Genomic DNA, 17,849 nt, shown 5'->3' on the forward strand with positions numbered 1-17,849 from the left:
GGGGTTTAGGTGTTGGGTATATCACTGGGGGAAAGCCTAAGGTTGTGTACCAACGGTGGTGGTTAAAACTACGCCTGGCCGATTACTAGGACGATCAATAACTTTGGTGATATAATTATAGGGCCAATCGTACTGCTTTTCCTTTAATGCAGGGTAAGGCCCATTTTACTTTAATATCGCTAAGAAACAGTAATTTACTTTAATGTCGCTGAGGTACAGCAATTTACTTTTCTAGTACCTATAGCTAGCCTTCTCCGACAACCCAATGGGCGTATCGCGGGATGGAGTTCGTGACTTATACCCGAGGCATACGCACACTATGGTTGTGAGTAGCACATAACCTATGACTTAGACATGTTACTTACGTGGTCTAGGTTAATAAAAATGGACTTACATACATATATACTCATTTGTATTGCGAATGATTGCTTAATCTTTCATTTCACTTACTGGGCTAGTGAGCTCATCTCACGTGCACACCATTTTTAGGTGATCTTGTAGGTTATCCGAATAAAGATCTAGAGCCAAATTCACTATGGAGTTTCCAGCTGAGGACTAATGGGCCCCTGAAGATCTTGGGCATGGTGCCGAGTGCCCATGCGAAAGTTGTGTTGGGGGACAGCAACATTGATACCGATCCAGGATTCTTTTTGATTATTTTGTTATATTGCCCCTTTTGTGCTCTAGATATTTAAATTGTATTTCTTGTGTATATATCATACCTACAGGACCACATACAAATATATTATGTAACACAATTTGGGTATCAAGAGTATTAGGGTATTTACAGGTAAATACATGTACGACTTCCGCTGAAATATATACTTTACTTTCTTTAGTTGTGTGTATGTTGTATAGTGGTTACTGCGTCAGATGATCTTGGTAGGTTTTGGGTTAACAAGAGTTAACTCGGTCACCGGTCCTGTTCTGTGAGAACGGGGTGTGACAATGGTGGTATCAGAGCGTGATGCTCTACCCACTCACAGCATGCAAAATAGATCCCTATAGAATTTTATAATAGGACCCGAGGTTAGGTAATTATAAAAGCTTTTAAGAATTAAAACCTGTAATAATATGAAAAAGTTTAAATTCTTGCATTTCATTGTATGCACGAAAGTAGAACCTAATCAGATTAACAAAGGCCCAACTGGCCGATTCCATAAAGTATTGATTTCTAATTCTAACAAAATTTCGGTAGCATAGCGGTGTTACAATTAGAATACAAATTTTTTTTTTCAAAATTATCACCTAATAGAGCATAACTATACAAAGATAACAAACAAAAAGAAAGGTGACAGACACTGTCACCACCAAGCCACAACAGGATCATCAAAACGAACCAAACTATCCAAAAGAATACAAACATCATTCTAAAAACATCACCAAGCCCAAACCATAGAAAATGTGTCAAAATATGCAAACCACCATAGTTTTATAACCACCAAATAGAGAGATAAAGTTAGAAAAGAAACAAAAGGTCAGAATAGGCAGGTTCGCCATTCCATCAATCATCATCATCAACATTAATCATCTCCCCACCTCTAAGCCGTGAGTTGATGTGGAGGCGACTATCATAATAGTCAAGCCTATCATTGGTTAAGGTCACCTCCTTTTTCACCCGACAGAAGTCAGCAGTAATTCCATTGGAGACCTTATCCAGGTCCTCTATTAGGGTGTGGAAAGTACCCTCCATCCTTCCCAATCAATGTTGCATCACTAACTTACGTGCCATGTTCTCCTCCACCCTCTCTAAAATCTCGGCCTACCTATCTTGGAGTGCCCTCTCCCTAGTGGCACTCTCATTCAAACGGCCCAAAATCTGAGCTTGCCCATCTTTCAGGGCATTCACACTATCCATCAGCCTCTGAAAGTCAAATGTCCCACTTGATGATGATGGGGCTCTGAACTGCGGATCTGCAACCCCAGTATCTAAAGGCTCCTCCTCAAGGATCTCTTCATCAAAATGAGGAATATACTCCTCATCATCTATATCCACCTCATCAGGATAAGGGATGTAGTCCTCATCCTCCTCACTGCCACTTCCTCCTTCCATACCCTCTGCTTCTTGCCCTCCTACCTCCTACGGTGCACTTATATGACTCTGTAGGCCATCCTACATAAGTCCTCTCTGGTAAACCTATCAACGGGAGACTTCCCTTCCTCGCCTCTCAAGTCCACCTGAAAGTACTCAAAGACCTTGATGAGTGACCTACCATAGGGGAATATTGAGTCATTGGGATGAGCAGTATGGTACTCCATGGTCTTCAATATAATGTATGGGAGGCATAAACGAGAAGCACCCTCCTCCAAAGGTATAGAGATATAATAAGCAATGTAGGCCACCATGAAGTTGACTTGGTTCCTGTGACCCACTCTGGGGAGTAGGTTAAATTGAGCCAAGCGTGCAAATACCCGAGCGTCTGCAGTGTAGGCTGTCTCAGACAAGGTATGCACCTTATTGCCTCTAATAGTCTCATAAATGGCTTCCTGCATCTCTGGACTCAAATCTAGAATCTAGGCCCACGACCTTTATCCTTGGGGCACTATAGATATGGGCACCCTCCTCGAATATGCCCAGAATCCCTGCCAATAAAACCATGGTTAAGATGATGTTTACTCCCTTCACCATGCTGGTGAGGGAGTACTCTCCGTTCTCAAAAGAGACCTCCAAGTTGTAGTAGAAGTGCCGAATTAGGTCCTCATAACAAGGTTGGTTAGGGTCAAGTATGGACTGCTGACCCAGGGTTGTGAACTTATCCAACATCTAAAAAGCACCAAAATCCTCTATCACCACTGTCTTCTCCATCATGACTGACTTCCTAGAGAAGATCAGCCAAGCCACAACCGCCTCAAGGCTATGGAACAATCCCTCATCAAAATCTGTGGGCTCGACAGAAGCTTCCCTCGTGGGTCGGGCCCGTGAAGAAGAGGAACCTGGGACTGAGTTTCTTGCCCTGGATGTGGTTGTCTTCCTCCTCTTGGAAGAAGAAGCTGCCTCTTTACCTTTTCGTGAAGACATCCTGAAAGTACCAAGGAGATATGTGAGTGTAAATAAACAAATGGTATGAAAAGAATGTAATAAGAAATAATGTAAAAAGGGGGGTAGATGGAGCACTAAGAGTAGTGAAAAGAATGCAAACACCAAAGTGCAATTGCCAATACAAAAAATGCAATGGTGTTAAGTGGTAGATTTTGAAAGAAATAAATGAACATATAGTAATGATAAATGAGTCAAGGATGCCTATCAAATAATGGAGATGGAAGTAAATGAGTATGAGGACCTTCTCAATGCCCAAATGCAGTTGAATGGGTAACAATAAACAAAGTCATAGGAAGGAGTTCAAATAAATTGGAGAAAAGGGATGGAAACCTCAAAATAGAGACTTGGGGAAAATGGGGGTTTACATTGGTAAAGTTGAGTCCATCCTAATGGAAAATTTGTGTATGCCTACAAAAGAATTATTTTAAAACAAATTTACTACAAATTGATAGAGGTGGACATAGTGTTATTATTCATTCACAAGGAAAAGGGAAGAAATGAGGAAGAACCCTCTAAATTTTCAAAGGATTTCGACCCATAAAGGAAAAATTGCATATCAAAAGAACGGAAACTTAAGCACACACGAATGGAAATGAATTTTCTACTAATGTGTATGTGCATTGAGTGTGAAGAGTATCATTTGAATCATCAATTTGCAAAAAAGAAGAGAAATGAGAAGAAAACCCTAAAACAGAGAAATTAGGGCAAATATTTGGGATTCTCTCTCTATAAATCGACCAACCAAGGCCAATAAGCAATGGAGATCACAAATAAATCATCACCTTATCAAAGAACAAATATTCCACGGAGGAAATGAAGTATATGTAGAGATTCTAAGGTTCTATATAAAAAGAACACCGAAAGCATGGTTCTCAAAGAGAAAATGGGGGAAAGAGAACTTACTTGAGGATTGGAGAAGATGAGGAAGAATTTGAACACCAAATAGATGAGTGGAATCGCGAGTTGAAGCATTGGATAGGTCCCTCAAATCGCCCTAGCTCTGAGTTAGGAGAGAAGATAAAAGAAAGTGGGAAAATGGGTTTTTAAAACCCTTTTTAAATTACCTTGGTCGCGACTGGTGGGCCGCTGACTGGAGGGCCCCAGCCTAACCTTGCCCACCAAGCCCCACCCTGACCTTGCCCGTCGGTTTAACCTGCTGATTTGGGTTTCAAGACCCAGATCACTCCACGTTTGAATTTCTCCTATTCCGTGCATAGTGGGCCCCAATTAGGTACCAATAGAAGTGTTTTTCCGTGTAGTTAGACATCGTTGTGCAACAATCTATGTATTGGTATTTAAATACGGGTGCGTAAGGTCATATGGTGTGGTGCAACAGTGTAACTTATAATGTAAAGTGCAATTGGTTATAAATGTATATATGAATGTTGTGGCACTTAATCAATGTTACATTTTGGTATAATCCAGGTATAGAACACCATGTTATGCACCAGATCCCGTGGCAATGCTCAAAGTATCACTTTTGGTCCCCGACCCATTGGTCGAACATCAAATCCCCGTGAACCTCGATCCATGGGGCAATCCTCACATCCACCACCACAAGTAGACCTTGGACCAGAAGGAGTTTAAGGTAACCCACTTGTCATCACTCCAGGTTATGGTGCGACACTCATACAATAGTCGCAAGAGGCATTTTAGCAGCAGTTGCTCCAACAACAACAAACTTTTATGGATGCTATGCAATAGTACCTAAACCCTACTCAGTCGGGTCAGCCTCCTAAAGTGGTTATTCCACAGGACCCCCCCGTGGGGTCAGGATTGGGGTACAATCAGGAGGAACACCGCCTGGGGTTACACCTCAAGATCAACGAGGAGGTACCCCACCGGTTCCACCATTTGGTGTTCCTCTATTCATGATGCCTCCAACTTACCCATACTGTCTGGCCTATCCACCTTATCACCCACCATCTACCACTACGCAAAGGTGGTGGAGTCTTTTAAGAAATACATGCCACCCTTCTTCACTAAGGTGGGTAATGATCTATTGGAGCCGGATCGATGGTTCCAAGAGCTGGAGAAGATATTTGATATTATAGAGTGCATAGAGGCACAGAAGCTCATATGTGTGGGGTAACAACTTAAAATGAAGTTGATTTATGGTGGAAAGTTTCTAAGCCTATTTTGAAGGCAAATCACCCCGAACCCACATGAGAACAATTCAAAGAATTGTTCTTGAAAATTACTACCCTCAAAGCTTCAGAGACCGCAAGGAAGTGGAATTTATAGCATTGACCCAAGGAAGCAAAACTGTTCTAGATTATCAGCAACAGTTTGAGAGCTTGTTCTATTTGGCTCCTTTTCATATAAAAATAGCCGAGGAAAAAGCCCAAAAGTTTATGAAGGGATTGAAGATATCCATTGGTACAGTGCTAGAGGTATTGGACTTAACTGATTATGCACAGATTGTGCAAAAAGCCAAGGCGATGGAGGACAAACAAAAGGGAGAGCCATCCCTTACACCGGGACTCTAGAAGAGGACAAACCCATATGCTGATTTAGGTGGCTCGAGCAAGAGCTTCCATGGGTCATACTCTTATGATCCCTCTTACAGGTAGTCCTACAGGCCATCGGATTATCTTTCCCGACCAACTAGTGGGTAGGGCACATCTTTCTGCACAAACACTAGCACGGTGCCTATGGCTCTGAGACAACCTTGTCCTTCAACTATATCAGGATCAGTGCAGAGAGCTCCCACTCTAGTTCAAGCATCTCAAAATCGATGTTATAACTATCACTCGTACTGGCATTTCGCCAAGGATTCCAGTACCCATCAGCTGCACCACCAAATCGGCCCCATGTCTATAGACCTGCATTGACATGACCTAAGGGAACCAGCCTCAGGGAAGGATGTACACCTTATCAGATGAGGAGGCTAAGGCCAATACCGAAGTAGTTGCAGGTACACTTTAATTGAGAAATTTTGTGATAAATTTTGAGTAGTATGTTATACTTATATGCAATGTGATGCTAGGTGTCTTATCTATATCAGGTATACCAGCATATGTCTTATTTGACTCTAGAGCTTCACATTCATTTGTGTCTAAGAGATTTGCTAGGAAGCTTGATGTGCCATCTAAGATTTTAGAATGCAAGTTAGTTGTAAGCATGCCTACAGGCACGGTGGAACAGTTGAGAGAAGTTTGTGGGCCTTGTTCAGTTGAGATTAGTGGAAATAAGCTAGATGCCCAACTCATCAAATTCAACATATAGAATTTTGACATCATTCTAGGCATAGATTGGTTGTCGGCTCATTGAGCAAATGTGATGTGTGCCAAGAAACAAGTTAAAGTGATGGATGATGAAGGAGAAGAGCTTGTATATCAATCGAAAATGGAAAAGCGACCTAGAAAGACTGTTATCTCTGGTTTGCAAGCAGTAAAACTAATGGAGAGTGGATGTCAGGGCGACTTAGCATCAGTACTAGATGTAGATGAAAAGGTTACGCCGTTAGAGGAATTGGAGGTATTCAAGGAATTCCCTAATGTCTTTCTAAATGATCTGACCCAGCTACCGCCTGACAGAGAGTTGGAGTTTGCCATTGATTTAATTCCTGGAGCTGCCCCAATGTCCAAGGCTCCATATAGAATGGAACCAGTAGAGTTAAAGGAACTGTAGACATAGTTACAAGATTTATTGAAAAAGGGGGTTTATACGCCCAAGTGTCTCTCCTTGGGGTGCACCAGTCCTATTTGTTAAGAAGAAGGATGTTGTTTACATATGTGCATCGACTACCAGGAACTAAACAATTTAACCATTAAGAACCGGTATCCGTTGCCTGACATCAATGATCTATTTGATCAACTGTAAGGTGCTAAGGTGTTTTTGAAGATTGATCTCAGATCGGGTTATTACCAACTCAAGATAAAGGGCAGTGACATACCAAAGACAGCATTTAGAATCCGATATGGACATTATGAATTCCTAGTGTTGTCTTTTGGATTAACCAATACATCGGCTACTTTCATGGATTTAATAAATCAAGTATTTCATGATGTCCTTGATAAGTGGGTCATCGTTTTCATTGATGGCGTCTTAATTTACTCAAAGTGTGAAGAAGGGCAAGCAAGACACTTGAGGATGGTGCTATAAAGACTAAGAGAATAGCAATTATATGCCAAGTTTAGCAAATTTGAATTTTGGCTCAAGCAAGTTAGATTTCTAAGACACTTGGTGTCTAAGAATGGGATCAAAGTGGACCCAGATAAAGTGAAGGCTATAGTAGAGTGAGAGGCACCCAAGAATGTAACAGAAATTAGAAGCTTCTTGGGCTTAGCAAGCTACTACGGGCGCTTCATTAAAATTTTTTCTCGGATTTCTGCACCGATGACTAAGTTGACCAGGAGGGGTGTGAAATTTGATTGGTTAGAAGAATGTGAAAATAGCTTCCAAGAACTGAAGAAGCAGTTAGTGTCAACTCCTTATTGACCATTTCAAATGGTACAGGTGGAATGATCGTCTATGCCAATGCTTCCAAGATCGGGTTGGGCTGTGTTCTAATGTAACACAGCAAGGTAGTAGCATATGCATCCAGGCAACTTAAGGAATATGAGAAGAACTACCTCACTCATGATTTAGAACTGGCAACAGTCATCTTTGCCTTGAAGATCTAGCGCCATTATCTGTATGGGGAGATATATGAGATATACAGTGATCACAAGAGTCTTAAATACTTCTTCACCCAAAAAGATTTGAATATGAGGCAGAGAAGGTGGCTTGAACTTATGAAGGACTATGATTGTGACATACAGCAACACCTAGGAAAAGCGAATGTGGTGGCAAACGCTCTAAGTCGAAAGGCTCAGACTGTATCACTTTCGTACTTAGCTGTCAATCCACAGCTTATACAAGAGGCAATACTGATGGATGAAATTCTTTTATATGAGGGAGCAAGCTTGTAGCTTGAACATCAACCCGATGATGTTAAGCAGTTAACTATATCCTTGACAGCCCTACAGGTACATCCATCCATCAGGCAGGAGGAGATAATGAAACAATCTTGGGATTTTAAGTTGCAAAGGATCAGAGTAAAAATTTAGGAGCAAACAATGAAAGACTCTGACTTCACAATAGGCGGTGACGAGGCATTACTGTTTCGAGACAGGTTATGTGTGCCCGATGAGAGGGAAATACAGGATAAGATAATGAAGGAAGCACACAATTTCGAATACTCACTCCATCCCAGAAGTACGAAGATATACAAAGATCTTAAACAAAGCTATTGGTGGCCAGCAATGAAAACTATTATAGCCTTATATATGGCACAATGTCTCATGTGTCAGAAGGTTACGGCCGAAAGGCATCGACCATATGGCACTCTTCAGCCACTCCTCGTATCGAAGTGAAAATGGGACAGGATCACCATGGACTTTGTCACAGGGCTACCTCGTACACCCAAGGGGATGGATGCAATCTAGGTAGTAGTTGATAGGCTTACCAAGACTACTCATTTCATTCCAATGAGGACCAATTATTCCATGGACAAGCTAGCACAACTTTATATCGATAACATAGTCTGTCACACCCCGCCCCCACAAAGTCGAGCTGGTGACCGAGTTAACACCGGTTAACTCATAAACCTACCAGGATCAACAATGCAGTGATTACGATACCGCATACATCTACTATTCTAAGATAAGACCTATAATTTTTAGTGAGAGACTTGTTCATAATTATACCTGTAATTGATTCCCAAGTACTTGATACCTAAATTGAGCTATAAAAGTTACATACATTTGGGCCCGAAGGCATGATATATATATATATATATATATAAAAATACAACAATTAAGCATCAACTAACAAAAGGGAGTACATAAAAAAGAATAAAAAAGAATCACTCAGAAGTCACAACTGCTATGCAGCACAATCCTCGCACGTGCAATCTGCACAGCGCCTGAACTCATCAGGGACCCACCAGTCCTCAGATGGAAACTCCACAGTGGGGCCTAGCTCCTGATCGCCAGGCGGATAACCTACAAAATCACCTAAAAAGAGTTATGCAAGTGGAATGAGCTCATTAGCCCAGTAAGTGAAAAAGAAGACCACACAAGGCAAACCACACAAACAATCACTAAACAAATGTGCCTATATGCAATTTATTTTAATCCCATTAGTCTAACAATATTACTAGGTCATAGGTTTTGTGCTACGCACAACCATAGTGCGTGTATGCCCTGGATATGAGCTGTGAACCCCATCCCATGATATACCCATAGGGTTGTAAGAGATGGCCCACCATTGTTATCAGAATTTAAAATTTAAAAGTAGTATGATAGGCCCTCTGAATATATCACTGGGCTTAACGACTGTCCTAGTGATTAGCCGTGCGTACTTCCAACCACTGTAGGAGTTCGACAACTACAACCTGATGCTTCCCCCCAATGATTCCCCAACACATAAACCCCTATTGGGAAGGGTCGTAGCACAAGGGTAAATCACATCCTAGCCACATGCCACTACATGAGCATAGTATGATTACACAATGGCGTCGCGTCCCATACCATGTGCCACTATGCACCCATTTTCAAGCTGTCTAAGGCATCTAAAATCTAGCATACATGTCATGTCCAAATGAAATTTCTCCATCACATACATTAAGATATAATGAACATCCATCATAACACAAAGCATAGTATATTATGTAAATGCACATACAAATTTTTGATATGGCATATGTGATGTCTATTCTATACACAAGTGACATGATGACATGGCTAGACTAACATATGTTAAATGATACATAACATTCTAAAATTAAATTAGAGTCTACTCTCCACTTATATGTGTACAAGGTGCTTGTACCTAGTATAAAAAAATTCGATGTGTGGGTACGTGTATATTGAGTGTAACCTATCATAAATATAATGGTTTATCATTTCACTATATTAGGATCAAAATCATCATGTTTGAATGCTAAAATAGGGTTTAGAATCATAAATGGGGGTTACCCATCAAACTTGGACCAATTCTAGAAATTTTTGGAAAGACAGGTGGGCTAGAGCCAAAGACCGGTGGGCTATTTAGCCTGTCAGTTACTCCAAAACCTGAAAACTAAGTTCTAAAAACTCAGGTGGACTAAAACCAGAAGACCACAGCCCACCAGTTTCAGCCCGCCGATTATTCCAGAGCCTAAAATTTGAGTTTTGGAAACTCAGGTGGGCTAAAACTAGAAGACAGGTGGGGTAAAAATACCCCCCAGTCTTTGAATGAAATTTTTCCAACATCATTCTCAACTTTTCTCAGGCTTAGGAAACTTGTTTGGGGACGATCCAGTGACTCAAATCACTTGTCTAAGGTCTAATCACGTACCCTCAACCTAGATCTAAGATCAAATCATACCAATGAAATCTTAAATTTCATTACTTTTACTCAAGAACCTCCAAATACTCTAGATCTTCACCAACACTCCTTTCAAATCTTTCAAAATCATTATACACACCTTTCATTAGACCTTAGATTTGATTATCTAAGTAGGATTAGCAAGATTCAAGTGAGTTCTTTCCCAAAAATCAAACAAAGGGTTTAAGGATGGGGTTTTCCTAAGAATCTTTGGAATGTGTGCAATACCTACCTCAAATCGAATACCTCGATGAGCTAATCATTAATCCGGGCTTGAAATACTAAGGCCCAGCTCCGGTGAAGCTCTACAGTCAACTTTCCCTTCTTTTTCTTTCTTCTTCTTCCTCTTTTCCTTTCTTCTTCTTTCTCTCTCTTCTTTACTCTCCCATCGACAAACTAACATTAATGAGGGAAAAAACAATTAATGTCTCCCCTCCTTTTATACCTGGGCCCCCAAAATATCTTCTAAATCTCAGGTGGGCAATCTCGGGTGGGCTATCTCAGGTGGGCTAAATCTCATATGCATATATCTTAGGTGGGCTATATCTCAGGTGGGTATATCCCAGGTGGGTATATCTCAGGTGGGCTATCTCAGGTCGGTATATCTCAGGTGGGCTAAATCTTAAGTGGGTATATCTCAGGTGGCTATATCTCAAGTGGGTATATCTCAGGTGGACTATCTTAGGTGGGTATATCTCATGTGGGCTAAATCTCAGGTGGGCTTCAATGGGAATAAACTCTCACATAACATTACATTACGATGGCACCCATAAATACTAGTACGTACCTTTACTTTTTTTACACGGCCTCGGGGTGTGTCTAAGTGTGCCGCTTGGGTGCACGTGTTACACTTGGTACCTGCTCGGTCGTGTCAGGCCAACCCGAGTTCAAAGTCACCCTTGTTACCATATTCTATATGGTACCTGTGTCAATTCTCTCTGATTCAGCCCCTACAAGATCAAACCAAGTCAATGCGATTAATTATATTGAGTTTGGAATGTAGGGTATCACAATACCCCCCTTTTTGAAAATTTCATCCCCGAAATTGTAGTATCTGGTTGTCCGAAGAGATAATGATACAAGGTTTGAATATCATCATCTTTCTCCTAAGATGCCTCTTCGACCAGGTGGTTGGCCCACCGAATCTTCACAAAAGTGATAAAGCAGTTGCAGAGGGTTTTCACCTTCCAGTCTAAGATCTTAGCCGGATGTTCTTCATATGTCATATAAGTTTCTAGGTATTCCGATTCCACAGGTAGTAGGTGAGATGGATCATAAACGTACTGCTTCAACATGGATACATGGAAGACATTGTGAACACTACTGAGGGAAGGTGGTGATGCCAACATGTATGCTATTGCTCCAATTTGCTTCAAAATCTCAAATGTCCCAATATATCTCAGATTTAACTTGCCTTTCTTGTGAAATTTGCGTAGGCCTTTGATAGGAGATATTTTGAGGAACACTTTCTCTCCCTCTTGGAATTCCATTTTTGTCCTACGACTATCTGCATCTTTTGATGTGATTGGGCTGCTTTAATTCTTTCTCTAATGATATCTACTTTATCACATGTCATTTGAATTATTTTTTGTCTAAACATTCGACGTTCACCTACTTCATCCCAGTATAGAGGAGTTCTGCTCTTTCTACCATACAATGCTTCATATGGAGCCATCCCAATTATAGTTTGGTAGCTGTTGTTGTAAGAAAACTCCATAAGAGGTATATATTCCTCCCAACTGCCACTCATTTCCATGGCACAGACTTGGAGCATTTCTTCTAATACCTATATTGTCTGCTCGGACTGTCCGTCTATCTGTGGATGGAAGGCCGTACTTAGATTCAATTGTGATCCAAAGGCTTGTTGGAAGCTTTTCCAGAATCTGGAGGTAAATCTTGGGTCTCTGTCTGATACAATGCTCACTAGTACACCATGTAAGCGTACGACATTATCCATGTAAAGTTGTGCCACATTATCTATGGTGTAAGTGGTCCTGATCAAAATAAAGTGAGCCATCTGAGTAAGCCTGTCAACCACTACCCAAATTGCATCCATTCCCTTGGGTGTACGTGGTAGTCCGGTGATGAAGTCCATTGTAATGTTATCCCACTTCTATTCAAGTACTAGGAACAATTGAAGAGTTCTAAAAGGTCGATGCCATTCAGCTTTGACCTTCTAACATGCAAGACAAGTCGACACATACAAAGCTATTGTGGACTTCATTGCTGGCCACCAGTAGTGTTGCTTTAGGTCTTTGTACATCTTGGTACTTCCAGGGTGAAGAGAGTACTTAGAACTGTGTGCCGCCTTTACTATTTTGTCTTATATTACTTCATCGCGGAGTACACACAATCTGCCCCGAAACAACAGTACCCCATCACTGGCCAATGTTAAGCTAGGGTCATCCATTGTTTGCACTTGTATCTTCCCTTTGATCCACTGCAACTCAGGATCTAAAGGCTGTTTCATTATGATTTCTTCCTTGATTGATGAGTGTATCTATAGAGCCACCAAGGACATAGTCAAATGTTGAACATCTTCTGCTTGGTGTTCTAATTCCAAGGTTGCTCCCTTATACAAGAGGATTTCATCCATTAACATCACCTCCTGCATGAGCTCTGGGTTGATAGCTAGATAGGAAGTGACACAGTTTGAGCCTTCCAGCTTAATGCATCAGCTACTATATTGGCCTTCCCTGGGTGATACTGAATATCACAATCATAATCTTTCATAAGCTCAAGGCATCTCCTTTGTCTCATAGTCAAGTCTTTTGGGGTGAAAAAGTACTTAAGACTTTTATAGTCACTGTATATTTCGCATTTTTCACCGTACAAGTAGTGATGCCGCTGCTAGCTCCAAGTCATGGGTAGAGTAGTTCTTTTCATAGTCTTTCAACTGTCTGGATGCATATGCTACCACCTTGTCATGTTGCATAAGTACACAGCCCAATCCGACTTTAGAAGCATCGGTATACATTGTCATTCCACCTGTGCCTTCAGGAATAGTCAACACTAGTGCTGACACTAATCACTTCTTCAGCTCTTGAAAACTTTCTTCACACTCCTTTGACCAATTAAACTTTATACCCCTCCTAGTTAACTTGGTCATTGGTGTTGAAATCAGAGAAAAGTTCCTGATGAAGCATCTATAGTAACCTCTCAAACCCAAGAAACTTCTAATTTTTGTTACATGCTTAGGTACCTCCCAGTCTACTACCGCTTTCACCTTATCTGGATCCACTTCGATCCCATTTTAGACACCACATGTCCTAGGAATCCCACCTGTTTGAGCCAAAATTCACACTTGCTGAATTTCACATACAACTGCTGCTCTCTCAGTCTCTGTAGTACCATCCTCAAGTGTTTTGCATGGTCTTATTCTGACTTCGAGTAGATCAAGATATCATCAATGAAAACAATAACCCACATGTCAAGAACATCGTGAAACACTCGGTTCATCAAATCCATGAAAGCTGCCAATGCAGTAGTCAATCCGAAAGACAACATTAAGAACTTATAATGACCGTACCGAGTTCTAAAGGTTGTCTTTGGTATATCACTACTCTTTATCTTAAGTTGATAATACCCGAATCCGAGGTCAATATTTGAAAATACTCTAGCACCTTGTAGTTGATCAAATAGATCATCAATGCATGGCAATGGATACCGGTTCTTGACGGTTAGCTTGTTTAATTCCCGTTAATCAATACATATATGCAAGCTTCCATCTTTCTTCTTAACAAACAACACTGGAGCACCCCAATGTGATACACTTGAGCGTATAAATCCCTTCTTCAGTAGATCTTACAACTGTACTTGTAACTCTTTTAATTTTGCTGGTGCCATTATGTACGGAGCCTTTGACATCGGGGCAGCTCCAGGGATCAGATCTATAGAAAATTCTAGCTCCTTGTCAAGTGGTAGTTGGGTCAGATCATCTGGAAAGACATCTGGGAACTCTTTAACTACCTCTACTTCCTCTAGAGGTGTGACATTTGCATCTAAATTAATCATCGATGTTAGGTACCCCTGACACCCATTTTCCAACAACTTTACCACTTGCAGAGTAGAGATAAGGACCTTCTTAGTCCACTTTATCATATTCGCTTAGTATATTAGTTCCTTTCCTTCATTATCAATCACCTTGATTTGTTTCTCAGCACATATCACGCTCGCTTGGTGTGCTGATAACCAATCCATGCCTAGTATAGCATCAAAGTTTTGCATGTTAAACTTGATGAGTTGGGCATCTAACTGCTTCCCACTGATCTCAATGGTGCATGGCCCATATACTTCCTTTAGTTGTGAAATTTTTCCTGTAGGTGTACTAATTATCATCTTATGCTCTAATATCTTGGATGTCATGTCAAGTTTTCTAGCAAATATCTTTGATGCAAATGAATGGGAAGGCCCCTGAATCAAACAAGACATATGCCAGTATACCTGCTATAGGTATGACACCTAATACAACAATGCACATAAGTATGGCATGTCATCAATATTTACAATAAGAAAATTCTCAATTTAAATCATACCTGCTACCACTTCTGTGCTAACTTCAGCTTCCTCAACTGACAAAGCATACATCCTTCCTTATGGTGACTCCCTTGAGTCAAAGCAGGTCTGTACCCAGAAGGCTAATTGGATGGTAGAGTAGGTTAGGCTCGACAATCTTTAGCAAAATGCTCATATGAATGACAATAAAAACAAAGGTTTTGCAAAGCTTGAACCGGAGTAGCAAGTGGAGGGTGAGGTAACCTGGTAGCTGTGGGTGTCGTACTAATATTCAGACAAAAATATGTAGTACCCGACCCACTAACGGGTCTAGGAGGATAACTCGATGGCCTGTAGGGTTGCCTATATGAAGGACCAAATCCGTATGATCCACAAAAATTCTTACGCTGGAGACCCGAATCTATATAAGGGTTCGCTCTCTTCTATACTCCAGGTGTAAGGGACGATTCGATTTTCATTTTATCTTCCATGGTTTTAGCCTTCTGTACAATCAAGGTATAGTCGATGAGATCGAATTCCTCAAGTATCGTGCCAATGGATACCTTTAATCCTTTTAGAAATTTCTTACCCTTTTCTTCAGCTAACTTCATGTGAGGGGGTGCAAAGTAGAATAGGGCCTCAAACTGTTGTTGATACTCAAGGACAGACTTGCTTCCTTAAGTCAAGGCCAAGAACTCCGCTTCCTTGTAGTCTCTAAAACTACGAGGGTAGTAGTTTGCTAAGAACAATTCCTTGAATTGTTCCCATGTGGGTTCTGGGTGTGTAACAAACAATATAGCTTTTGAGGCTTGCCATCAGGAGTTGGCCTCATTCTTAAACTGTAACCCCGCATAAATAATCCTTTAAGCATCAATGCACTTAATCACTTCAAATATCTTCTCAATCTCTTGGATCCATCGATCTGGCTCCAAAGGGTCACTACCCACCTTAGTGAATATAGGTGGTAGTTTCATTTTGAATGACTCCACCACTCTTATGGTATGGCCCACTGGTTGAAAATATGGTGCACACGTCTGATGGTATGGGTAAGGAGGTGGCATTATATACGGAGGTGCACCTTAAGGTAGTATGGGTGATGTACCTGCAATTTGGTTTTGAGGGTTAATGGCAGGTGGTGTACCTCCAACCTGTACCCCAACACCAGACCCTCCAGTTGGACCTTGTGGAATATCTACCTAAGGAAGTTGACATGGTAGTGTAGCATACCACTGTTGTTGCATAACAGTCATAAATGCCTATTGTTGCTAGAGAATCTGCTATGGAGATGCTGATTCAATTATTGAATCAACTTCTCAACATCACCAAGGGTAAGTATTGGTGGAGGATCAGGAAGTGTAGCCATGGGTGGATCCTCATGAGCCACATTCTGATGAGTTGTCTCTTAAGGTTATGGGTTGGATGTTTGCCCCATAGGCTGAGGCCTCCTATTGATTGGTGGCCTACCAATAGGACAAGTACCTCGAGGTGCACCCCGAGCAACACCCTCAGATCTAGTGCGTACCATCGTTAAGTGTACCTGATTTGCATAAAAATTTCATATGAGTTAGTATTGTAACTCATTACACAATAGATCGAATTTTAGTGCGTATCCCTGTGCACTAACACCCTTAAAGCAGTCAAGGAAAATGCATATATCAATTCAACCTCCAATTTGTATCTCAATAAACATGTTGGCCAAATTTTCTCCATACACCCATAATTTTTCAAAAATGGCAATCAAACCCACCAAAGCAGGCCTTGTAGGATCCATCGGTAGAGTCAGGCCTTTATTATCAAAATCGATGGGATAAAGATCGACGGGCCTGGCTGGCTGAACCCTGTTGATTTTAGCCACTGGAGTTACCCAAGGCTGAGATTTTAAAGGGTTTTAAACCCTATTTTCCACCTAGTTTCTCTTCCTTTCCCTTTCCTTCGAACTCAGGCGACCTTGGGTGATTCTTGGGTGATTTACTATGACTCGACTCACCAAATTGGCTCAACGATCCACTTGAGTTTGCCATCACTATCATTCCCTCTTCAAGGTAACTCCCAAACCCTTCATTTCTCAAAATTTCTGGGTTCCCCCTTTGAAATGGAAAAACTTCCAATGTGGTTGGGGCTTTGGTTTATTCTTTGATTTTCTCCATGGAAAATGATTCATATTCTAATGTAAAGCTTAGATTTTAAGTTTCTAAGTAGTTTGATCTATGAAATGGGAGCATTGGAGAAAATTTTCCCCTTTTTATGCCCTAACCTCTGATTTTGGGGATTTTATTATGCATCTCTCTTATCTATGTCAATCTAGCATCCACATTATGAATTCCTTTGTTTCCATTGTAATATTAGGCTTCTCTTGGCTTCCCTAACCATTCCTTTGAAATTTTCCCCAATTGGATTGCATGATTGTTCCAAAAAAAAAAAAAAACCCTTATATAACTTGCTCAAAAGAGGGCATCTATATTAGGAAAAGTTTATCCGGCCAAATCTTGAATCATTGTTTAGATTTAAATCATAAATCCTCCCGTATATTAGAATCAGGATTATTTGTTTCCCTTATAAGGTAAACCCTTCATTTGACTAAAATTTCCAAATTTGAAAATTTTCTACTTGGTCGATATACCTGTTTGAAATCCTTGAATTTCTTATCCCAAACCCAATTAGGGATATGCTATCTCTTGCTTAACCTAGTATGGCATTTCGTGTTCTCTTGAAAGGATATATTCATTGTATACATCCTTGGACTGCTTCATGCATTAAGACTACCTCTTATTTGGGATCATTGTAAACCTCAATCACCCATGCATTTCCTATTCATCACTTTGCTTCATTTGCTTAGTGGATTCCATCCGCATACTCCTTATCTATGTATTTTGAATCACTTGGCCAATTTAGGTATCCGGGTTTTTTTTCTTTTTTGATGACTTGTAATGTACTAGCTTAGATCACATCTCCTAAAACT

The sequence above is a fragment of the Macadamia integrifolia genome, chromosome 11, assembly GCF_013358625.1.
Source record: "Macadamia integrifolia cultivar HAES 741 chromosome 11, SCU_Mint_v3, whole genome shotgun sequence".
Taxonomy (NCBI): Eukaryota; Viridiplantae; Streptophyta; class Magnoliopsida; order Proteales; family Proteaceae; genus Macadamia; species Macadamia integrifolia.